The sequence below is a fragment of the Ambystoma mexicanum genome, chromosome 1q (genome assembly GCF_040938575.1).
Source record: "Ambystoma mexicanum isolate Mex_15411 chromosome 1q, UKY_AmexF1_1, whole genome shotgun sequence".
In the NCBI taxonomy this organism is placed as follows: domain Eukaryota; kingdom Metazoa; phylum Chordata; class Amphibia; order Caudata; family Ambystomatidae; genus Ambystoma; species Ambystoma mexicanum.
In genome coordinates this window covers 282,156,164-282,183,038 of record NC_090922.1, presented here as the reverse complement: position 1 = coordinate 282,183,038, position 26,875 = coordinate 282,156,164, and positions in this window count along the sequence as shown.

Here is a 26,875-nt window from a genome sequence, read left to right as displayed (position 1 = left end):
CATGTCCCCCTGCACCCCCACCCACCCTGCATTGATGGGCACCTGCCAGCAGGCCCCGACTCATGTCCCCCTGCACCCCCACCCACCCTGCATTGACGGTCACCTGCCAGCAGGCCCCGACACATGTCCCCCTGCAACCCCACCCACACTGCATTGACAGGCACCTGCCAGCAGGCCCCGACACATGTCCCCCTGCACCCCCACCCACCCTGCATTGACGGTCACCTGTCAGCAGGCCCCTACTCATGTCCCCCTGCACCCCCACCCACCCCGCATTGTCAGGCACCTGCCAGTAGGCCCCGACACATGTCCCCCTGCACCCCCACCCACCCTGCATTGATGGGCACCTGCCAGCAGTCCCCGACACATGTGCCCCTGCACCCCCACCCACCCTGCATTGACGGGCACCTGCCAGCAGGCCCTGACACATGTCCCCCTGCACCCCCACCCACCCTGCATTGACGGTCACTTGACAGAAGCCCCGACACATGTCCCCACCCAACATGTCATAAAGGTGCACATTCATTGGCATCATGTCCACCAAAATCCCACTGCACGCCACCCCAGTCCTGAGACACAATCAAGTTTGCCATCCACCCCACACTGAAAGGCCTATTTCTAGTCACAAACCAAAAGTCAACTATGCACATCAACACATGTACGTCACACACACTGTGTGCCAGTGATTGTGCAAACCCACATCGTGACATGCAGTAAACCAATGAGAGAATACCACACATGGAAGTTAGAAATCAAAATGTATTGCGCAGAAAATTAAGCAAATGGAATCAAAGCATGAAAATAATATTAATAAAAAAAGAAGAATGCATGTCCCAAAAAATAAAATGAAAATAATGAAGCCACAATCCAAAATAAAGTCAGTGAAAACTCCTTGTCCACCAAAGCAAATCCAAAGGGAACAGAAATTTAAAAATCCATTGATCCATGGCGACGTAAAATAAACTTTTTGCAGAAATCCACAGTCCAACTATGTACAGAGATTGAAACCAGGGTCCATGAGCCCAACTAATGAAATAAAACCTATAAAAATAAAACTAAGAACTATACACAAAAATGTGGGGTATTGTCCAAGCGTCCCAAAATAAAAAAAGAAGAGAAAGGAAACCTAACACTAACTTACTAACTATATACAATGGCGGCGGACAAGTCCTACGGCTCACTCTGTGATGTTGTGGGCCAGGGCATCATCAAACATGTCTATCTCCTGGAGGCGGTCCTCTGCCCTGGCCCGAGGTCTCGCAGGGATGCATCCATCACCTGTTCCAACTCCCTGCGAGTTGCCTCGAGGCATTCAGCCCGCCTCAACGCCCGATGCATGGAGAACTCTGCCCTGACCATGGTGAGCTACGCCTCTTTGGCCCGCCGCCGCTCCGCATCTATACCCTGGCCCAACCACAGCCACACGGAAGACACACCCATTCCAGGGTCCTCCTACCCTCTGGCTGATGCCTGCCCCTCTGATGTTGATGGCCCCGAGCCATCATTGCTCCCACCTGGAGCCTGCTGCTGCTGTCCATGTGCCCTGTCCGATCATGCCTGCACATCCTCCATCTGCTGGTCTCCAGTTGTTGGGGTGTCCACCCCTGCTGGACCGCCGACTCCCGACTGTGGCAGGGATGGGATCTCCACCAACCTGGCTGTGTTGGTCAGACCAGGACCACAGGGGGCCCTGGTGGAATCTGGGCTGGAAGACGGCAGGGAGAATGACTGGCGCATAGTCTCCACAGAGGAGGAGAGGTCCGCCAGAGTGCGCGACACATGTAGGAACCCACCGACCATGGCCCCTCCCAACTGTGCCACGTTGCCACGCAGCTCTTCGTTATGGCGTGCATGCTCCCCCCAGGAAGCATGCACGTCATCATGAATGACATGCGTGCGCAACGCAACACCAATCAGGACGGAGCCCATATGGTCATGGGATTCCTCGTCCGCAGGTAGTGGAGAGCCAGATGATGTGGGCCTCCCCCCTACCTGCAGACGGGCCTGGGACGGGGCATCCCTGCTGGTGCATGGTGGTGCAGTCACAGGGTCAGGGTCAGGGACAGCAACATGCACCGGCCCCTCTGCAGTGACCTGTGCTGCCTCCTGACCCAGGCCCTGGACTGCACCACTTGCACCAGTGGTACTACCCCCACCAGGCCCCATGTGCGGGCTCCTCCTCCCCTGGAGACCACCGACCTAGATGTCTCTGCACCGTCTTCCGCCATTGCAAGCCCCTCTGGGGGCTCACCCGGCCCTTCCGCTACAGCCGTAGTGGCAGACGCGGCACCAGTCCCCTCACTCCCGGATGATGGCAATTCCTGGGAGGGTGGCTTGGCCTTGCATCGCCGCCCGGTGGAGGCATCCCTGTCGCTTATCTCCACAGCGCCATCTCCACCCTCTTCTTCACTCGATGCTGCATAGAGGAAGACATAGAACACAAGCATCAGGGTACTGTACAATAGTCCCCTAGACAGGAAGCAATGACACATGAGTAGCACTGTCAAACGTCACTTCCATCCTGTCCCTCCACAACACATGTACGCAACACACATGCAGGAACAGGCACGGCGCATGCAATCAACATCAGCATCCATGTTGCCTTTAAACTCACATGCATCATGGCTCATACTGATCCCATGCACACACATCACCGGAGGGTCATGCATCATGGCTTGTACAACACAGACACAGTGGATACAAGGGTGACCAGACTGCATAAGTGAATCTACACATCGTCACAGACATGTGTCATGCATCCATGGCGTTTCAAAGTCACACACACGCTTCTCAGACACACAGACATGTACACCATATGCCCCAAATTTCAGTGCTATGCGGCCGATACCCACTCCCTCCTTCCCTGCAGCTCTCTGGCCAGCCTCTCTTGGCCCTCTTCCTGCTCCTACCTGCAATCTTCGACTCCACACTCTCCTTCTCTCCTCATATATCTGACGTCTCTAAGAAGTCACACTACCAGCTGCACCTCAACAGAGGTATTCTTCCCTTCCTCTCCTTCCCCCAGAAGCTCACTGTCTCCCGAGCCCTGGTTCTCTCGAAGCTTGACTACTGTAACAGCCTCTATCTTAATCTGCCTGCCTCCACTCTCCGCCCTCTGCAACTCATCCAGAACAGGACTGCGAGACTTGTCCTTGGCCTCAAGCCCAGGGACCGTATCTCTCCAGGACTGAAATCTCTACACTGGCTCCCAGTGGCTCCGAGGATTAAGTTCAAAACCCTCTGCATTGTCCACAAGGCCTTCTGGGTCCTGGGGCCTAAATACCTTCAACTCTCTCTTCCTAAATATCTTCCTTCCCAAGCCCTTCGCTCATCCGTCTCCAACTCCCTCAGGGTCAGCCGCTTCTCGAAGCAACGAGCTGGGGGTAGATCTCTCTCCACGGCAGGGGCCTCCCTCTGGAACAGTCTTCCTGCCTCCCTGAAACTTGAGGAGAACCGTCTCCGGTTCCCGAAGCACCTCAAAACCTTCCTCTTTGCTTCTGCTTTCTCTCTCCCTCTCCTCTGCTAAATCCTTCACTGAAACTGCACTGAATCTGCAACTGGGCCACTCTCAACGACCTCAGTCCCTGGCCCAGCCACTCTCCACTTGCACTGCCTCCCTGGCAACCCCTGCACTGTGGGACTGTCTCTGTATCCCTACAGCCCCCCCTTCCCAGCACTTGTCTGCACTTACCTTGTACTTGCCACCAGCTGGCCCTATTTATTTATTTTTATTCTACTTACCCTTTACTGCGCTTCCCCCCTCCCCTTCCCCTTGCACTTTTCCCTTCCCTCTACCCCTGCATTTGCGCGATCTAAATGACACCTGGCATAGTAGGATAGTTGTCTGTCTTCCCCTTGTTCCCCCCTCCCTGCCTCATCGCGCCTTGAAACACTTGTGTATAGGCGTGTTAAAAATGACATATCATATCATATCATATCATACATGTACATGACAGTAGCATCCATCTCTCACCCCCCCATACATGTCCAAGAACAGGGACAGGCATGCATTCATGCGTGCATTCCGCATGCTGCTCCCTCTGTTGCATTGGAACACATGCACCATCCATGTGGTTCACGCATTACTGGTCTCACATGTATTACCGTGATGTCCCTGAACACACACATCCATACATGGCCTATGTCACACATACAGCCAAGTAGCTGACTACCAGCACACTGCAACATGCCCTGTTTCACACAGCAATGCATGCCACTTACCACTCAACTCCAGATGGGTCTTCCTCCGAAGGATCTAGGCGTGGAGCGCTGGGCTTATGCGTTCCAGGACCCTCATCTGGATGTTGCTCAGGCTGAACCGGCACCCCTCTGCATCCTCTGCCTTCACGAGGCGCCTGGCCTTGTTGAGGGTCCTGGACCTGAAGTCCTACCAGTGCTTCTGGACGTGCTTGATGTTGCGGGTTGCCACCCCCTCCGCGTTGATGGCAACCACTACATCCTCCCAGATCCTCTCCCGTCCTTCCTTGTTGGCATGTGATGGTGTGAAGAGGGCATCATAATTCCCCAGAACTTGCACGACCAGGACACCAACTTCCTTCTCACTGAAGCTGGTGGCCCTCTGCCTCTCTGGCTGGGGGTCGCCAGTGGTCTCGGAAGGTGTTTGCCCCGACATGGCGACCCTCGAGGCAGGTGTTTGTGGGCAACTGGGTCCTGGGGCTGGGCTGTGGAGCAATGGTATCCCAGTCGGAAGTCTTCTGTTCCAGCAGGGGTGGACACAGCAACTGGACACCTGCAGATGGCTGACGTGCAGGCACCAAATATCAGGGCACGGGTGCAGCAGGCAGGCAGCAGCAGATGGCAGGTGGGAGCGTGCTCGGGGCTCTTGGGGGCAGGAAAATGGCCTTTTGGGCAGGAGCGTGGTGTTCCGTGTGTTTTCGTGTGGCCAGCTTGATACGGAGTGATTTGGCACGTGAAAAAATTGTACGTCAGAGTGAAATTCAAGGAAAGGCCCTTAGCGCGTAAGCGCGTCTGTGACGTTATGCGCGCGGGCTTTTCCCTCGTGAAGGGTGCATAGTGATTCAGCACGTGAAAAAACAGCAGTCTGTGTGTTAATGCGTGTAATCCGAGGAAAGGGCATAAGCGCGTAAGTGACGTGACGTGAACGGGCCTTTCCCTCAGCACAGGTTAAAGGTGAGCGGGTCCCGGCAGTTCGCTGTACGTGCCTTTCGTGGAGACCGACGTGTGTGTTGGTACTTCGTGTTGTTTCGCGCACCATCACTACTTCACAGCTATCAAGGACGTAGCTCTTCTTTTGGTGGGGGTATTGGCTACGCATGTTTTTCATTATCACGCTAGTCTGACGGTGAGTCGCGCATGCTATTTTTCCCACTGCAGGTGCCCCTGTGTATCGAGGTCATAGTAGCCTGCGTGTCCCACGCGTACGTGTTTTTCGTGTCCCTGGGTGCCACCGAGTACTGCAGGAGGTTAATTCCACACATGTGGGCTACTGGGGTGCGTGCACAGTTTTACTGCAGTTTTGGGGTGCCTGAGCATTGCGTGACCCGTCAATTCATCACCGGGGTCACATACAGCCTTACAGGTGCAGGGGTGCTTATAACATCTTGTATCCCACCCCTTCACCCCAATTGCCCAGGACAATTGTGGTGTACACCTCCCATTGGCACTTCTCCATCTGTGCTGGCACTTCTCCATCTGTGCCATGGTTGGGAGGCAACCAAAGGTGAGGGGCGCCTCAGCTGGGCGAACTCCACATGGTGGGCATGGTCAGGGACATGGCTGGGGTGACCAGGGAGTTGGCGGACTCCAGGGTGTCCAGGGTGGCCGCAGAGGGGGAAGAGGTAGGGGTGCACCACTTGAGCACAATGATGTGCCATGTGTTGGTGCAGTCATGCCCCCACCCCCTGCAGCTCGAGGAGATGCAGTTCTTGCATGTGGCCCTGGCGCCTGTGAGACCCGGCAGTCCATTTCATCGACTGCCACAGGCCCAAGTGTAGTGGTAGCTGCATGTGCAGCTCTGGACACCACCACCCAGGCTCAGGGTCTGCCAGCGCAGGCTGTGTTGGTACTTGAAGAATCCCTGGAAGATTTCCAGCAGGTCAGGAGGAACATCGTAGGTGCACGCAGGGCTGCCCTGACCAAGACACGTGTCCCTGGGGCAGCAATGTCATCTACTGCCCTGACCAGCCAGGTGTTGGCAAGTGCAGGGGCAGATGCAGCCAACAACACCCCAGTTTTGAGTCTACCAACCAGGACAGTCGCAGTCAATGACCATGGCACAGCGGATGTTGCTGCGCAGGGTCCATTCTAGGGCACCCAGCAGCCACTGATGTAAGTCAGGCCTTCGGTCGTCCTCCAACATGCCACTCCTTTGGTTGAATCCACCGGTCCCACTGGCCATACTGATAAGGGCGGCATGCGCCAGCCAGGGCCCGCGCCATCATCCAAGAGGAGGACGGTTGCATCTGCAGCACAGGCTGGGACCCCAGACACAGCCATGGTCTCCTGCACGTCAAGGAAGAAGCCTTTCTGCAAGCATGAACTGGACTCCTTTGTGGACTACGTGCAGGCCCACAGATGTGACATGCTAGTGGGGCCGAATTGTCAAAGTACGACTGCCCATCGGAATACCCACTGGAAGCATGTTGCGGATAATGTGAGTGCATTCGGCCATGACGTGCACACAGCAGCCGAGTGCAAGAAGCGTTGGAATGACCTCAAGCGCAGCGCTAAGGCCAAGCATGCCTCTAATTACAGCATGACTCTGGTGACTGGCGGTGGCCCACCACCTGAGGAGGATGACCTCACTCCGCACGAGGCACTTGTTGCGGAGTTCATACCACAAGAATTGCTTGAAGGAGTGGGAGAGATACAGGACTTTGATGCCCAGTCCAGTGAGTGTTGTTGCATGTATGTCCAGCCCATGTGTGTTTTGCCTGTGTGATGTGTTGTGCTTGACTGCCACTACATGCTATGTGTACATGGTTCTCATGTGCTAGTCATGCAATGCTTCAATGATGCATGCTTGCTGTGCAGGATAGTGGACATGTACAGCAGACAGGGACTGTCCTCATCACCACACTTGCACCCTACTCACATGTTAGTCACCCAGATGCCCCTCCGGTCCATGTTCCTGCTCTCTTGCCCTTCTGCATGTAGCCAGGGGTGGTTTTCCTCTCAGCACTGGGACTATGTCATTGATGACTGACGTGCATGTGTCCTCTGCCTGCATGAGGGTACTCCACGTAGGCATGCCCCCTTGCCCCTCCACCCCCCTGCACCCCAATTACACCATTGCACTGTTGTGCATCATTTTGGCATACTGCAATGGCCTGTTCAAGCCTCCTATGTAAATGCTAACTTCCATCAGCCAACCTGCCAGACACATGCAGTGGGGTACATCCTCTGCCCTTCATGCAGGGTGTGTCACTTGAACTGTGCAGATGGCAGATGCTCCGCAGGGACATTAGTGTCCATTCATGCTCCATGTGCATTCCATGCATGTCCCTATGTGTCCTTGCCTGGATGATCATTGTAGTACTTGTCTAGTATGAGCAACATTTCATGGGATTTCTTCAGCATCACATGCCCACTCTGGCCCTGTCCTGCATCACACACATGTTTAGGGTGTCACAGTCTGTGTAGGGCACAGTCCTCCCCCAGTTTCAGGCCCACTGACTCTGTCCAACTGGTGTAGTGGCTTTTGCACACTTGGGTGTACTACTGAGGTTTATTCATGTGTCCTGCTTACTGTCCCATCATCATCTGCTGTGTTGTCAGTTGACTCAGATGATGCCATTGATGCTGGACAACACTGTCTGCCAATACACAGGTCTCTGGTCAGCCTTTTGTTACCATGCAAGGCATCCCTGCATTTTCACTGAGGGGGAGTGGGGGGTTTGCTTGTAGCCATGCAACCCATTGCATGCACATTGCACGTGATGCCTGAACTGGCCCATCCACTGGCTTCACGATTTTTGATACACATCATGAAGTACATGTTCATGTAGATAGTGAGTAACGTACACATGTTCTGCACTGCATCAACCCGCTTCTGAGCCATGTAACACCATTCTACATGCCAACTCACTGATGCAATGTCAAATTGACCAGGCATGCATGGCAGGTTCTCTTTTGTGTGTGGCATGTCTGATTCATGTGTTGGCTGTCTGTGTGATGTCTATGTGTATGTGTGCCATGAGCTTCTAACATGTGTACTAATGTTTTTTTCTCTCCACTTTTCAGATGATGATGCAATGGAGCCAGAGGATGGTGTTGTCATGTCAGGCACAGGGTTGTTATCACAAGCACAACCCGGCACAAGTGGGGGTTGTGGGGTGGTAGACCAAGAGAACCCATGTGTGCTTCAGACCATCATGTCTTTGGCTGGCAATGAGTCCAGCCCAGATGAACACTCTGACAGCCATGTCGAGTTGGATGTGCATCAGGTCCATACGTCAGGGGTGAGTGATTCTGATGTGGACACTCCTCTGTCCGCGACACCTGCACTGAGGGGCCAGACAGTGGTGGGACCTCTGCCTGTGGTGGATCGCAGGGTCACCCTCCACACCAGTCGCTGATGTGCCTGGGCCATCACGTAGATGGGGGCATGTAGTCGTGCAGCCGTGGGCAGTGCCAACCCAATGAGGATGGCCGGTCCTTGTGCCCCGCAGGTGTCAAGCTCAGCAACGTGGTGGCCGCGCACCACCGGGGTATACTGAGTGGGAGCAAGACATGACTGCCAATTCAGAATGTCAGGGGGCAGCACTTGATAACATCACTGCGAGCATGGAACGTGTGGCCCAATCCATCCTCCCCCCTGCAAGGCAGGTGCTTCTCCAGTGGCAGGCGCGCAGTCCACGACCCGCTCGCTCAGGCTGGGCATGCCAGGCTGAAATGTTGTCTCTGCGTCAAGCAATTGCTGCTCACGCAGAGTCACACATGAAGGCCATGGAGGGTGAGTATGCTTCCCTCCGATCCACTCTGGGTGTCCTCTTGATGTCCCAGAGGGAGCGGTCAGAGGAGAGGTTTGAGCAGCTTGAGCGTACCATCTCGGCTGAGCTACATGCTTGCCGGGAGATGCATCAGTTGTCCAGCCAGACCACGCAGAAAGAACTCCGTGTTACACGTGTTACCTTGCAAGAGGAAGCACGTGTATCACGGGAGGTTCTGCATGCAAACATGCGTGTCATTGCCGCACAGAACCAGGCTCACCCGTCCGGCAGAGTTGCTGCCGACGAGGGGCAAGCTGCGCCTAGGCGTAGTCAGGCTCCTGTGTCACGTCGTCCTTTACAGGATGAGGCAGACTCGGACGACAAATTATCTTCCACACAGATCGTGGTGTGCAGGCGTTGAGCCCATGGAGTTTTTTTTTTGTCTCAACATCATCGCATGTGGGTGTTGAGGTGCACCCTGTACCTCCCCCCTCCTAGGTGCCTCCACCCCCGGGTCGCATGTGGCCATTTTTGATTTTTGCTTTTAGTTTAGTTAGTTAATATTGACTATTTGATAGTTATTTTAATTAGGTTATGTAGGTTGTTCATTGTTAGTTTAATCAGTTAATATAGTTAGACATTGTTTGTCTATTGTGCATTCATGTGACAATGTGGTTCTTTGTGGCTTTTGAAGGCATCCACTGTCTGTTCCAGCTGGGCCCTTCAAGCTTGTCTCGTGTATGTGTTTGCAGCTTGGGGTCCTAACTCACATAGGCCTCTCCTGTTTCCCTTCTCCATGGGCTCGCTAGGATGGTTCGGTGTTACAAAATATTACACAAGGGCTTTGGACTTTCCTCGTAACTGTGGCCGTACTACTTGTGTTAAGACCCCTAATGGGGATTTGTTGTGTTTTATCCACCCCATGTCTGTGATCAATTTGGGTGAGTGCGTGATTGATGTCTCCATTAATTGATGTGGATTGTGATGTATGTTCTTTTATTATTTAATTTTATAATAATATAAATATTATTATTTTATGTCCTGTATATGTGCGTGATGCACTTCATGCTGTAGACAGTAGCCTGCACCCTTGGCCTGTCAAAGTGACACTGATGGTGGGAGGAGTTTGGATGTAGGTCTGTGACCTGGACCAGTGACAACCAGCATGAAGACACACACAGGGAACTTTCATGTCTTATTAATTTATTTTATGCCCTTTCTGCAGGAAGATGAGCCTCCAGACTACCTTTGCCAGCAGACACAGGGACGACTAATCGAGAGAACTGGGCACATTCGGTGGTGCAGACGTGTGGATGTGGGCGCAAGCAGAGGCACAGGGCTTGTGCGAAGACGTCCAACAGAAGCAGACGTGTTTCCAGGATCTCCATCCAAGGTGAGCAGCACAAGGGCCGACACCGCAGCCAACCTTCCACCAGGCCACTTGCACATGCATGCTAAGTAGCACCAGTGCTGGGGATCTTTGCCAGGCATTGTTGGAGAAGCACACAGTACAGCTTGCATGTGTTGAGGGCCAAATGCCAAGTGGCTTTACAAGTTGTCAGGGGCACATGTAGGGGCCATCAAACATATCCTGGAGTAACCCCTGCTCCATTAAAGCATAGGTATTAGGGTAGTAGCATTCCTAGCCAGATACTGATACAACACACAGGGACACCCAGCGAGGCACAGACTCGTGGGCAGTGCATGTCATTTGCATGTGCTAATTGCCAGGTGCACTACCTATTGAAATATGCGGCTGCCATAACACAACGTGTATTGAAGTTGCACCTTGCTATACGCGTCTAGCAGCTCACCCAGGGACCATTGTATCATGTGTGATTCTTGACCCATTGGTCTTCCATTTCCTGCACGGTCACATGTGCCTGATTTACTGCATTGACAGTGTATGAACCATCGGTGGGCCAAGCTAACGTATGGGTACAAAGCAGCAGACATGGGTGTTTGTTTGTGGAGAAATCACTTAATTTGGGGCATGGATGGGGTTGTGTGTGTGTGTTGTCATCACACATTCAGATTAGTAACTCACGCTCTCTTTGCAGCATTGAAGTGCTCCTTTTACCGGACCTGAGAGTGCACAGGCAGGAGGCCAGCACTCACCCCAGAGATAAGTCTCTCTTTGGCTTGCATTTGACTATTTTGGTACAATGTGCATGATGAACATGTTTTCTCAAATTGAGTATGTGTTTTTGTGAATAGTTGTATTTTGCCTACTTTCCCTTGCAAATCCACATCCACTCTCCTGCCCCTCTACCGGTTCTCCTGATTACCAATGCCTGTCCATGCTACATATCCCTGACCCTCCTTCCCCGCCAGGGTCTCAGTGGCCTGTGTAAGTTTGACCTTGCAGGCGCACCGACCACGGAGGGGGTGGTTGGTTCGTGCCACTCCTGCGCCTAGACACCAGAGCTGTGACAGTACCCAACAGTTGTTGCATCATCATTGAATGTTATGTACCGTAAATGGTACCCATCCTGTTGGACCATTGTTCAACTGTGCTACCTTGGTTGTTCTATCATTGTGCTTGTACATGTGCTTTGAAATTTCCTGCTACTTCAAGTCATCTACTGGAGACTCTTCCTGGGTTTTTTGGTGCCTACAGGCTTTTTCCCTGGTTTGGGGGTTTGGCTACTTGGAGTTCTCTGCGATTTGGTATTTTTACCAGTCAAGGTGGCCTCTGAGGGGGCTGGACCCTATTTACACGCAGGCTGGAACATGGAGACCAAGGGGTAGGGTTATCCTGTAGCCAGGTAGACTTGAAGGAAGAAGGCTACATGCCCCAGAGACAGTTGTTCAGAAGGTCAAGGTGATGTGTAAGGGAGGGCCTTTTGTTGTTGGACAGTTGGCTTGGCCTACAGTGTTTTGGGCACTCTGACATTGTAATTGTGGGGTACTATGTACATGATGTGTTGTGCTGGTAAATGCCTGTTCATGTGTTGTGTTCAATTTTCAGGTGTCAAGGGATTGGTATGGTTTGACATGCTGGGGTGTTCACATGGCCAATGTTCACATGTGATGTGTACAGGACACTGAGGATCACTTGATTTCACATGCATATATTGAGTGTGTGTCCCCAATGACACACACAGTTGCACAATGATCCACCACACGTACAACCACCCTTCCATGGCCACAGGTGCACACAGATTGCATTCTCAGGCCCGCTGTATCCATGCAGCACATGATCTATTACCATTTGGGTATCCTGTTCATGCATCATTTGGTTGTAGATTTGATCAGTCTTTTTCATGTGATTCTCAAGGTGTATCTGCAACACAATGGCTGCTCAAAGTGCTATGTGCTGAGCAGTGTGTTGCAGGAGAAACACACAGCACACAGGTTTGGGAGTAGGGATTTTGGCTTGCCCAATGTGCATGTGAATAGGCATTCAGTGTTGTGTTCATGGTAGGACTGGTGAATAGCATTTGTGCATGGCTTGGTATGTGTGGTAGGCTGTTGGTCAGTCATTTCATCTGATTCCAAGTCAGGTGTCATTGTCTCAGGACACTTTCCATTTATCACATGTTACTTCGTATCTTATTGGTCATGTGTTGGGCTTTTGCTATTGCATGCCATGTCATGGTGTGGCAGACAAGGGTGATGTGGGTTGGGAGGGTTTGGGTGACATACCAGGGATTTTCATGGCCTGTTTTGGAGGGGAGGGGGGTGTGATACACACCTTGCATGTGTTCCTTTTTTGGTCACACAGGGATTGGTTATGTTTAAGTAGCTAGGGATGCACACAATGTAGCACTTCCGTGGCAACATTCTCAGGGTGGTAATGTTGTGACAGTTGACTGTCTCTTTGTCAGCATTGATTGTCACCTGGTATGTGCCTGGCCTGCGTGCTCTCCGCAGGGGTGGGAGTTTAGGTGAAGAATGTGGCCACAAGCTGGGTCCGGGCTGCCTCACCACATGCCCTGTCCCCTCCCATGGGCAGTGCCTGTGCTTGTGGTTGGGGATGTGGGGGCACCACCATGTCGACCGGTACCTCTCGACGTGTTGCAACATTGTGCAGGACACATGCTGCCACAATGATCCTGCACACTACTGGCGGTGGATATAGTAGCTGCCCACCAAAACAGTCAAGGGAGCGGAAGCGTGACTTGAGCACTCCGAATGTGTGCTCCACTATGCCCCTGGTTGCAATATGGGCATCATTGTATCTTACCTGTGGTGGGGTGGTGGGTTTCGAATTGGCGTCATCATATGGTTGCTCAGAGGGTAGGCACTGTCCCCTGGGGAGGTGATACTAATTGTGATTATTGGGGTTTTGGTATTTGTCTGTGTGTGACATGCATGCATGTGCACATGCATTTGTACTCACCTAGGAGCCATGTGTCACCATGCTGCCTAGCTTCCAGGGCCCGGCTCAGGGCGGACATTCTGTATATGAAACTGTAATGGCTGGAGCCAGGGTAGTTTGCATAGACAGAGCTGATGATTCCTTTAGCATCGCATACAACCTGAAAGTTGATGGAATGCCAGTGCATGCGGTTCCGATAGATGTGCTCAGTGGCCCTAGGTGGACTTAGGGCCACATGGGTGCAATCTATGGCACTGAGCACTTTGGGGAAGTGTGCCACCCTGTAAAAATCCTGGAGCACGGCCTGCCTTTCTGCAGGTGTTCTGGGCATGTATATGTGCCTGCGGACTGAGGGGTGTGCAGTGATGATTGCCAACACCTGGTGTAGGCAGCGTGACTGCATGGCCTGTGAGACTCCCCCCACTATGGCAGTTGTCCGCTGAAATGACACAGTGGCCAAAAAATGCCCCCTTTTTGGTGTGTGCACGGATGTTGTGCACTTTCCCTGTGCACATCGCGCACGGCATTCAGGATGTTGCAATGACTTGTGCGCCCGTGTGCGCCACGCATAGGTTTGGCGCACATCCCGAGGAAAACACGCGCAGGGACTTCCATGAATCGCATGCGTGCGCCTGTTTTTTCCCGCTTGCGCCAGCTTGCGCCTGCTTGCACCATTATTTTCGGCGCACATTTATTCCATGAGTCGGCCCCAAACTATCAATATTAATATCAACTTCAATGGTCTTCTTTATCATAAAAATATTAGCAGCTTTCAGGGACTTGAACATTCACATTGATCCTTATGCTCAACTTCCTCCGGATCAGTACTACCAGAATGGCATACTGTTTGCCACCTTTCTTTTCTATTCTGCATCAATACCAAAAATAATGTTCAGGATAAAGTATTTTCCTGCTTCTGTCTTGGATGTAGCACTGTGTACATATATCAACCACACTGATAGTTATCTCAGCACCTGAGTTACAATCTTTACAACCCTGCGGCTTTCTAACTTTCCCCTCTGGTATTTGGCAACCTTTGTCAGACTGACATTGCCTGTTTCCCAAGGTCTCTTGGCTTGGGTTTTGGTGGTATGCCTGGGTTTCTGCTGAAGCCTCCCCGCCAGGTGCTTGGTGTTTTTCCAAACTCAAAATTTCATTTCTAGGCTTTGTTTGGTTTAATGTCAGTCACTTTTCTAGGTTTGGCACTGTCCAGTATTTGCTTCTTCTGCTTTTCCTGCTCCTTGTGTGTCTCTATTACCTGCCCCTGAGGGGTCCTTTTAAGCCTCCCTGTATCCCTTAGGTGCAAGCCATTCTTGTTAATTAACCAACCCCTTCCATACCCCTGTTTCTCTGCATCCCTCTTTCTCGTTCCAAGACTGAGGGAATTATGGGACTTGATGTCCCTAATGAAAAAGTTTGCTTTCTTAACTTTTTACACTTTTCAAATTTGATTTCCACTTTCTACAATATTTGACAAAGGAATATTACAATAATCAATCATAAGACTGGTCTGGAAAGAGGAATATGGATTGTTTGTCTTATTATTTCCATTATTATACAACTTTCTCTTGTTAGGTATTTGGGAGCTAGGGGATTTTATCACCACATGCATTTCGTGGATTATCACCAGATGTTGGTTACTTTTAACACCATAGGGTTCATGGCTGAATGTGTTCCCATTCAGATGGTCTATTTGGGAAACATAGGATTATGATGGCAACAATCCATTACATACTGTGTTATTGACAGGCTGTCCTCTTGAATCGAGGTTAAATACTTCGTCTCATCCCATAGGTATCTCTTACTCTCCTGACCCTTGTCTCCTCCACAGTGAACCTCCTGCAGTACACCACCCCAAAGGTCAGGATCAGGAATTGTCTGGCTTTTCCTGGCCACCAGGATGGATACTTTAGTTAGGGTTTCAGCGAGGGATCCATAGGATTCATCACACTAGCTACTTTATTCCGATAATAACATTGGGTCATTCATAATATCTGTACAAGACTATTTAGATATGGAACAGTCTGTTTTGAATTTGCATGACTAATGTCTCATTGAGGAACGTCTTTCAGGTAACTTTAATTTCTATGGGACTTCAGCATATTCTATCTTAATGTTATATATTCACAACCTAATGCAACATGTATACAATTGTCCTCTCTTTTATATCAGATGAGGATTGAACACTGACAACCAGTTATTATCAGCAGAATATACTCAACCCACCTATCATTGGCTTTTTGTGCCATATACATCTATTTCTAATAGTATGTATGTCGTCTAAATATACTTCAATGTTGGATAAACTTGTATGTACATTTCAAAGCCCCTGGGACATGCCTCCCTAATTCAGTTATTGGATGGTGGGTCGTGAGGTTGGGCTTTTGTTTATATGGTACATGCTGTAGTTAATTTGATTAGAAATTGCATTTAACATATCCTCTTCAGCCCTTTAACCCATAATGTCCACATTGCTTATCATTTCATTTTATATTTACTGCATAAGTCTAAGGGTCAAACATGTTTGTCCTGATGAATATGTCTAATTGTTTTGAATTCTACAGTGTCTAAAGCTATTTATAAACTCATTTGGACATATATAATCTCATACTATTCTCTTGATTAAGATATCTTCTGCAACATTAATGATATCATCGATAGGACCAATTGCCAACATTAGCTTCAGGAATGATTGTCTGATATCACTTTTTCGATTAATTGCTGATTCGCTTCTCTAAATGGAGACTGTTTGATTAATGATTGAAGGAAGAAATTACTGACATTATTTTTGCACTAATTGATTCTTCGCGTTTGGGATTAAAACAAATTTCCATTGCGATTAATTGTAAACTAATCTCTCTTCAGTATTTTTTTGTGTTTTCATATAATAAAATCTCTGAAAGTAGCGATATGTATGTTCTTTATTTGATATCATCTATAATTGCATTTTGAATGTTCTTTTTTCCAAAATTGTTTTTCAAAACTTTCTTTCCAAAGAAACTATTTTGTGTTTTGTTTTGGCTTTCTTAATATATGTGACCGGTTTACTCTTGAAATTGTACTTTAATTTTCTTGATTTCCTAAATGTAGTTATGAATAATTGATGTGCTAATTTGTACCCTTCATTCAATAATTGTATTCACTAATGTTTCTTATTAATTTGCTTCCCATTGTTAATGTGTTCATAAATGATCAACTATTCCGCTCATAATGTAGAATTTATTTATTTACATTTTCTAAATCTATTATGAAATCATTGTTTATTCTTGACAACCAGGGCTTAGAGCATTCATTTCTGGATAGTGTCATACTTTATGACACCACTCTTAGTGAAATCCACTAAGACAAATGCTCTAGGTGTCTTTGTAAATGGAACACACTTTTGTTGTTGTGATGTTGTAGTCCTAGTCGTAGTATGCTGCAGGGTAGAGGGTTTCTAACACAAGGACCACAAAGGGAAGTCTGGTTTGGTGTTTGCTAATATGGAGAAGACCTCAAGGACATACAAATTCAAGGTGCACAACAGACCCACATCCATGTAACTCTTCTGATGCCATATCCCACTCACCCACTCTCAGACAGTCATCTTCCAAGTGATCCAAGAAACACCCCAAACCAACAAGTAATTTCTCAACATAAACCAAAGACCACATTAATACAGCATCTTTCAAAATCATGACTAATATCTTCCTATGAGACTCCAACCTACCATGGTGCCAAGATGCCAAGAAAACAAGAGAAACTCTCCTCAAATTGTTCTACAAGATGGACATTAAGGAACTCATAAAATTGTAAACCCACAACAAAGCTATAACACTTGACCTGGTATAAGCTAACTATCAAGACATTGGGGGTCATTCCGACCTTGGAGGGCCTGGTATTTCCCCATTCAGGGAACTGGGACCCGGTACATCCCCATTCCCATTCAAGCCCCCTCAGGTCTCAATGGGGAGGATGCAAACAACGGGCCCGTTATTAACGGGCCTATTGTTTGCATCCTGGTATGCTCGCGGGACCCGTTAAGGACGCCTGGTTTTACCAGGCGTCCTTACTGTGTCCCACAAGCAAACCTCGTAATGAGGTGGTCAGGGTTTAACAGGGCCTGCACCTCTACTGGCCTGTTAAACCCCTACCGCCAGGGTCGTAATGACCCCCATTGTGTGTCTTCCCTTCTAAATATGGACTGGAAATAACATGCAGCCATGTACATCCTGTTCCACTATACATTTCTCCTCACTTAGGCCAACCCAAACCAACTAAGACAACAACCCTTTCCCCATTTAGATTGTGAATATGGATGTACTGATAAAGAAACTTTTCAACCTGCAACCACTCAGCGAATGTCAATACTCAGTTCTTTCCATGTAACCCCACTATAACGGTGGCAACCAACACCCATGCACAACTTTGATTCAAGAGATAAAGCCCTCAATACCTTGCTACTGTAAGGTTGTCGAGGAAAGAGACAGACAAAAAGGTGCCATGTTTTTCGGTGTAGAGTTTTATTTTGAAAATGGATAAAAAGTCTTCACTATCCCTAAGTTCTAAGAGGGGCTTCCCTGCCTCAGAATGAATACTAAAAGGTTCTGGCATAATGTCTGTCAATGTAAAATGCAACTTAGTGTGTCAAAACCTACTTCTCTTCCTCAAACTTTAGAACTAAAGAGTAAACTAACATAACATGCCTTCTTTAAGAAGAGTGGCTCCTTTCTCCTGCTTCTTAAATGGTGTTTATCAAAATGTTCTTTCAAAAACAAAATTACAGAGGGGCAATTACTCCCTTCCCTTGGTTTTCAGGTTTCAAAACAACCATCACACAATGTTCTCTTCAGGAGAAATGCTTTGTTCTCCTGGTGTGGTGCTGCACAACTTCCAACAAAACCAGGGGAGAATGACTCCCCTCCCCTAGTGTGCCTTGATACAATACACAACAAGGCCAGTGGGAATGACTCCCTTCCTCTGGCGTCTCCAACTCAACTCCCGTTTCAGGACCAAGAGCAGTCCTCCCTTCTCTTGGTCTACTTTGGAACAATTCAATCACAAATCCAGGGGAATGACTCCCTTCCCACGGTGCCTTTATTGCAACATTTGCTTTGCTACCAGGAGAATCAGCCTTTTCCTGGTATTACTTAATAGCATATTGCCTCATTGCTTCCAGGATGATACACACTTTGCCTTTGTGACTTGATTTCAACATTGTCCAAAATCTTCTTTAGGATACCAGATCCTACTCTTATGACTAGTGGACTTACCTCTACCACGAAAAAGTGAGGAAGATGTCCTCTGTGTATGTATTTCAGTTGGGGTCCCTCACCATTCTTATATGGCCAGTTGTTTTCCTCTTTTCCACTGCTTCGGTAGACAGGGTCACAGACCCTTCCCTGGTGGGCCGTGGGCTCCTCTTCCCTACTGTGTTTGTGGACAGGGTCTCAGACCATTCTGTGGTGGCCAGCGGGCTCCTCTTCCCCACTGTGGTTGTGGACAGGGTCCCAGACCCTTCCCTGGTGGACAGCGGGCTTCTCTTCCCCACTGTCTAGAGTTTGGCTTCCTCTGATACTTGCTTGATGCTGGTTCGGGTCCCAGACACTGATCTTGCCTGACTTCAAAATCCTTGCCTTTATCTCTCTCATGCTAGTCCCACTTGGTTCACTCTCCTGCCAAGTACTGCCACGAAGCAGATTACTTGTATCATTATGTTCAATCAACTTGCATTCCTTTTCCAACTTTACACCCTACTGGTTGCCGCATTACACCCATTACATTCACTGGCTTCTGGATGCTCTGGCTGTTCTTTCTGGTGTGAGCGCTGTATGGGGGTTCCATGTCTCTATGGCTCTTGCTCCACGCGTCACATTTCCGTCCTCCAGGATGGTGATGTATGCACTGTTGCAGGGTCGTGCCGCCATGTCTCGGTCTCCAGCCACGTTCCTTAACAGCTCCAAATGACTGAGCAAAGGATTCTCGACACCTGCTCCACGTCTCCAGCGGATAATGGCTTTCAGCTTTCAGCTTCTTCGGAGAGCTCTGCGCATCCTCCCAGCTTTTGCCGGACTGGGCTGTCCCACGTGCTGCTCTCCTCCTCAACTAGCCTGCATCAAGGACTGTTGTCTCCTTCAATGAGTCCTTTGTCTTTGTTTATGTTGTTTAGGCAAGCATTCCCCCGCGGAGCACTAGAAGGTTTCCTTCCATTCCATGGGTGACTCTTCATGGCTCCTTGGGGCCACCGCGTCTCTGTACTTTCATTGGTGTTCATGTTTACGTCTTGGATCCTCTTCTTTGTCTCAGTTGGGGAAACTGACATGATGTTACAATAGCACATGGATGTATCAGTCAGAGGGTATGTGTGAAATGGTAATAGAGGTTTCATGCAGGTTTGGGTTTGAGTTGTGTGCCACCTGTTAATTAGGTGGTCTTCCATATGCCCAGTGGGGAGTCCGACCCTATGAGGTCCTCCTGCATTAAACCATGCCTAGGGGGAATATTGGGCAGAGGACTCACATCCCTAGCCTCATGAGAATCATCACAGTAAACACAGGAATTCATCAACAGCAAGTGTTGCATCTTCAGACAAGAAAGATTCTGCACAAAATCCCACCAACTAATGGACTACATGCCCATAAAATCCCTCCATTAAGAATGCAAGACAATCAGAGCTACTGCCAAATGAATGCACAAAAACTATAATTGAAGCATACAAGAAGAGCTGAGACATATTCGGGTTGGTGTAATGCCTAACTAGGCCGACTCTAAAGTCTGAAGTCTGAAAGTCCAAAGAAAAAATCTGAATGTGTCTAAGCCAATGCTTTCCCCCACTATGACAAAAAAGTGTAAGGAAGTCTGTTAAAATGAAAAAGATAGCGATTCAACAGAAAATAGGAAACCAAGGTTGGTTTCAGGTAGTCTTCTCTCAAGGTATAGGTTGGGCAGTTTCACAAAAATTACTTCAATCAAAAAGGAAAGTTCATGAGACCTTCTCCACAGTTCTTGCAGTAATTCTAAACACGTTCAATGTCTTAAGTTCCTTGGGATTCCCTACTCCAAGTATTAACTCTTCCAAGTTCAAAACACAACCAAAAGAAACATACACAGTTCATCTTCCAACTTCTCGGGGTTTTCTTCCCAAAGCTTTAACTGTTCCAAGTAGTCAAAACACAATCAAAAGTAATATACACAGTTCTTCTTCAAGCTTCTTGGGGTTGCCTTGCCCAAGCTTTAACTCCTTTAGTATCACAAACCAGTAAGTATTACACTTTGTCATGTCCCTCAGGGTTCCCTTCCCCAAGCTCAAGCCCTTTCCAGTTCTAAACACCAGTTCAAGCTGTCATGCCAGGATGTACCTTTTCTTTAATATACAGTTCTTTCATACACAATGCACTTGTGGGGACCAGTCAGAGACTTTCGAAACCACCAGGTTCTTTGCTCCTCCTAGGCATGACCACTCTGATCTATAACCCATCTCTTAATTCCTTGCACTTGCTTTTCATTTTCCTTCTATCTTCAGGTGCTTCTTACACCCCTTTATGATCTCTTACTTTACTGTGTAAACTTGCACCTTCTTTCACTTGCATCCTTCTTTGTATTTTTATTTCTTTATCTGACTTTGTGAGGGTTTTTGCTCCCACTTAATTTTCTATGTATAACTCCCCTTCTGCTGCCTGCATACAACAACTTGCTTTCTTTGAACTACTTCTTCCTAAATTAATAACATGGATACCTTTCCATTGTCCTGTTACATCAGAGACTTTCGGGAATGCCATTCTCTAGGTGTGGCCACTTTCACACTATTTTTCCATACGTCATTGTTCGTATCTCATTTCAAAAGAATATCAGGGTTTCCCTTACCCTAGTTCATAGGCAATTCTGGAATGCTTTGGGACAATAGTTTGGAACAATGGAACAATGGATTGTCTCAATTTACAGCTTTTCTCTCCATGCTGCTTTATAGTATGTGCCTTTCTCCAGCTGCTCTGTAGTCACACGCATGCTCCTGAGTTTCTCTCTCATTGACTTCCACGAAACTCACCGGGCAGCATTGCATTGACAGGTGGTCCCTTCAGGATACACGGGGTTGAGGACAGGGTGTCACCACCTGCTCCTCAGACACCCTTGGGGTCGGCAAAGGTCCCAAGTGAACGAGCACTCAACTGAACACCACCAGCAGGATGCAGACAGCCTCCCTCTTTCGCCTTAGAGGCACAGCTCTCTCGCCACACTGCAGCCCCTCACAGACACTGGGCCAGCCTATTGGCACCTTGTTCTCCTCCAGGCTTCAGCTCCTGCCACTCTCTACTCCTTTGCATCTCTGTTCCAGACAGCATCCCCACCTTGTTCCCTGCTTCTGACAAATGTTTGACTGAGACTAAGAAGGAATCCCTGCTGGACTCAGCCACACAGCTTCCAACAGCTGCTCTCCCTGCTCTCGGCAGTCTCATTTTATACAACTGCGTTGTATCAATGGCCTGCAGGTGTGTGGTCGGGGCTCAGTTTGCCTGACTTCCAATACTCCATTTAACAGGACATGCCTGTCCTCCAGTCCTGAAAAGAGAGTCAAGTGGAGTCAGATGTGAGTAGTCAGTGTTAAATGCCTGACCCTGCCTGCCTCTATTAATGGGACAACCTAATGATAGTAGGTGGCAGGCTTCCCTCTGTTTCTCAAGGTGTTTCTCGCAGGTAATCCTCACTACCCTTGGTTGTGTCTTCATCTTCCCTGTATTAGCAGAAAATGGGGAGGGGAAGATGCAATGAGATTGGAAACAACCCATGAAGGCAGAGGAAGGGGTTTCTGATGGACAATGGGGAGAGGGTGAATACGATACCTCTCCCTGAGGTATTCTTACAATCCTTTGTGACCCTCCACTCAGTTGATCCTCCCTCGCCTGTCCACCCCTAGGGTCAGGATCCAAAAGCGATGGCCCTTCCCTGTGCACCTGAATGGAAGATCCTGGGAGAGTAGGTGGGAGAACACATTCAGGTTTCACACAACATCTTCACTGATACGTTAAAAAAGCAGAAATCATCCCACTTCTCAAGAAACCCACATTCAACCTGCATCGCCTGGACAACTATCGTCCAAACAAAAATCTACCCTTCCTTAACAAAGTGATTGAGAAGTCTCTTCCTATTCAGTTGCATGAAGGCATTACTGAGCACAAGCATCTGCATGATTACCAATACAGTTTCCGATCACAATGCAGCACTGATACTTTCATCATCCAGGTATTGAAGATGCTTTAAACATCCTGTACAAATGGACAGCTGCCTACTTGACCTACTTAACTTCAACATCCTTGTTGTGGGCATAACATTCTTTAGAACTGACTGACCTACCTCTACAAGAGACCAGCTCAGTCAGATTGGTCCCAACAGATCTCAGCAAAACTCAGTAGAATGCCTAGTTCAACAAAGTTCCATCCTGTATTCTTTCAGCTGCAACCTCTTCATGGAATCTTTGGGAGAACTCCTCACCAACACCGACATCTACACACAGCCATAGACAGAAGAAACACATTGTTACATACCACATGCATCCACAAAATTCCTCTTATCAAGCATTATCTTCCCCTCTTGCAAGTATGAATGTTAAGTGCCTACCTGAAGGTAAGTTCAACAAAGACAACATTATTTCTCCTAAAAGACCTCCCAAGCATGGCAGTCAGAATTTGCTGACTGATAAGAGGCTCTAAAGCTTCACATCTCCCGGTGCTACATTTTGAATGTGAGCTTGCATTTAAAACACACATCACCAATAAGACCCGAGCAACATGGTACCAGCTTGTATTCGTTTGCAAAGTCAAGCCTTTCACCCCTCCCCCTAATTTCTCAAAATGTGTCAAGGTTCTGGACATCTTAGTATGCCAAACCAGCCACTTAGATAATTGCCTGTAAAAGATGCAGCATGCCTCATCAGCCCTATCCTGAAAAGTGGGCTGACTGGCCCTACAAGCACTCCTCATGTTCAAGATGGCCTGGATCAACTACAAAGCAGTCACAGCCAAAGCACAACTCTACTTTGGTTCAACTCTATTCTGGCTGAGAAACACACCAATGTACACAAACCTCTGACTCAGTGGACTAATGCATCCACCCCAGGGAACTGAATTTAACTTAATGATATGATATGGCATTTATAACGCACCTATACACAAGTGTTTCAAAGCACGACGAGGCAAGGGAGGGGAAACAGGGAAGACAAAGACAACGATCTTAGTAAGCCAGGTGACATTTAGATTGCACAAGTGCAGGGGAGTTGGGAAAGGGAAACGTGTGGGGGAATGAGGCAGTGCGTTACATAGGATAAACAGTAAAACATAAATAAATAAAATAAACAAAAACAATAGTTAAAAAGTGCAGCCAGCTAGTTTGCAAGTGCAGGTGTAAGTGCAGACATCAAGTGTCAAGAGCTGGTAGGGGACTGTAGGGATACAGAAACATCCCCCAAGTGCAGGGGCTGCCCGGAGGCATTGCAGGTGTGCAACTGGCAAGGGTGGGGACCTGGGGCCGAGATCAGAGGGTAGCCAGTGACCAGTGCAGTTTCAGTCAGGAGTTCAGCAGGGGAGATGAGGACTGTCTGCAGACCTCCGGGCAGGGAGGCCCCAACTCCTCCCGTATATCCCAAAAGAGATAGAGTATGAGACACACACACAAGAAGCAAGGTGACTCTGCTGTTTATTAAACACAAACGGCAGGGATGGGTCAAGTATCATACGCGTCTGACCTGACACACACACAATCATGGGGCTCGCAGGCCCTTTTTACTGTAGTATGACGCGCTACTTGCGTCACTTTAGAAAGTTAACAAAAAACCTATTGCCACTCTTAATTGGTTGCTCGAGTGGTAGGGTTAGTATAGCATATGTATAGAGGATAATATGAGTGGACAAGGTTTAGTCAGGTGATATATCTGGGTTGTCCCTACAATTAGATACATGAGAATTGTTACATGAAGACTCCTAATGATTGGTTAATGTTACTGGCGTCAGTGATAAGAGCCCCATGTTCTGATTGGTGCGCCCGTGAGCTTCCCAGCCTGGGACCATCGCTGTTCCCAGCTCTCAGTGTACCTGTAATTTGCAACAATGTTTCACTATGGGTACATGCAGACAATGTGAAGACTTATTCATGAGCTGGATGGCCGACTACTCCTACTGTCGCAGATGTCCATTGATCCTTTCAAGTGTATCTGCCTGTGTCTCGTAACGAGGGATCCAGACGCCTCTTTCTTCCTGGGCTTGGCATCTCGTCAGGTTCGGCTTGGTCACGTGAGGTGGGACCGTGTTTGAGGCAGAATTCTGCACAATTAATATTGTTTTTCCACTGTGTGCCTGATTTAATTGCAGGTGTGACTTTGATGTTGGTGCACGGCGTGCGAGGTTGCAACATCGTGCCCTTGATGGTCTGCTTTTGGAATGTGGGTTTGCAACATTACGACCTTGGCTGTCTGCTTTCGCCAGGCTCATTCTGCAGGATCAGCAACCTGACTCTTGTTCTGTTAATGTCCACGGGAGCTCTTGCTTTCGGCCTACTTAGGCCTGGTGTATTGGTGGAACCGTTTGGTGCACAGGCGCTTTAGGTTATAGTCTCATACTGTCTTATGACCAGTATCGTGTCTTCGTTATAATTCTCATTATGGCACCTAGGTTTAGAGGAAGCGTAAGCAAGCTCTTTAGATGAGTTCATGGTGCGTCTTGCGTTTCTGCATTTTGAGAGCCTATGTGGAAAATAATAAAGATGCACGTCTGTGAGTATGCCTGTCGCCTACGTCATAGCACTGAGTATATTCTTCGTGTAGATTGGTGCGGGAGTGTCCAGTGTGTATGTTGGCACAGGTGTGCTACCCGTTGGCTAGGTCGTCATGGCATCTCTAACGACGTATAGTTTTAGTCCAGTTGATCCATGCCGCAGGCATCGGCATGGGCAGGGCGGGCTGCTGGGCAGGCAGATGGACACATCCTTATGTTCCTGTACCAGGGTATCTGGTCGTCTAATAGATGGGCAAACTCTTCTCGTGGCGGGTGTTTGGGCCGTGTACCTTTAGGCCAGGCGCGAGAGGGGGAAGATGGGAGCCTGTTTTTCCATTTTCCCACTTCAGTCCCCCCTCTGGTCGACTTGTCGACCACAAACATATCCTTTTCATTATCTCCTCTTACTCTCCACACTTTAGTTATTCCTCCTAAATGTCCATAATGGTTAACATGATCTTCAAATGACCAATACATATATTCACATGTTCCTCCAGGAGTACAGTATACCCATTTCCCTATGTAACTCCTGGGGTTTCTTGGGTTCTCGACCTTCACCGATGGTGGGTCCAGGTGGTTGGTGATGATCTGGTTGCGCAATTTCTCTCTCTCTTGTATTATTATGCCTGTGTGTTGGCCGTCATCTGCTGGCATCAGTGGGTGCATACCGACCATTTCAAGCAACTCGTCAGTGGTGCGTGCCTTCCGGGCTTTCCAAAATCTTATTATGATCAGTGTAGCTCCAGCCAAAATAATACAACCAACTATAATTTTCAGTCCATCTGACAGCCAAGATGGCATCCATGACCATAATAGCGAAAACCAGCTCTCATCCTTTCTCACACCTTTACTTTCATCCACCATTTTGGAGTGCAACTGGGCCAATTGTGAAACTGCTTCTGTCAGTGTACCGTTGTCAGCATCGTTGGCAGGAATGAATGTGCAGCATGATTGTCCTATCTTTGCGCAAACTCCTCATTCCATGGCAGTGTGGAGGTCCAATACATATCTGTTCTGCAGTGCTACCATCCTTATTGCTCGCAGCTCTTCTTTTATTGCATTGAATCCGTTTACTGTAGAATTGATGGTCATCATAAGTTCCCATCTAGTTATCTGGACCATTTTGCGTTTGCGTAAGCCTGTAGTCCCGGATGGATTATTGAGGAGAAGAACATCGCTGCTCTGCTGAATAGTCTGTGTTCTGGCGGAATTGAAGTCAGTGCTGTTTCCGACCTTCCCCATAGATAATTTCCTGTCAGAGGTTCTCCTTGTCTTTTCCGTCTATTTAGGACAGTATCATTGCCGCTGGTCCTGTTCCCTGGCTCCTCCTGAGGTGGTGCAGATCTCTTATTTCTCTTGTCCCCTTCATCCATCTTGGGAAAGTTCGCCACATTCACATGGTTCTGGGGTACCACTAGTGATGGTACATTGACATGCACCATCGTACATACACCATTCCACAGAGGGGGCAGTGTGTGATATGCCTTTTCTCCACAGGCCCAGTAATGGTCCATTATCACTGCTGTTCCTGCTCCCCCCTCAGGTAACTCCATCACGCTTCCACAATTGGTGTTGTATCCTACGTCCACCTCTCCTTTATGTTGGTAGCATACTTTAGGCGCAGTCAGCGGCAGTATTGTTATCGGGTCTTCATCCGTTTCTATCCATGTGAGCATAGGCACGTATTTGATCGAAGTCGTCCAACATCTGTGGTTGTGTGCATCGATAGTTGAAATAGTTTCTTTTGTTACCATGTTGCTGCCAACCACTCCTATCTCCCATTTGTTGTCTAAGTATACTTTTCCCGTTATCGTCACCAGTGGCCTCTCCCAGCATCCTAGTTTACCAGGAACTTCAGTGGCGTACCAATCACATGATAAATACTGCAGTGTTACTTTCTT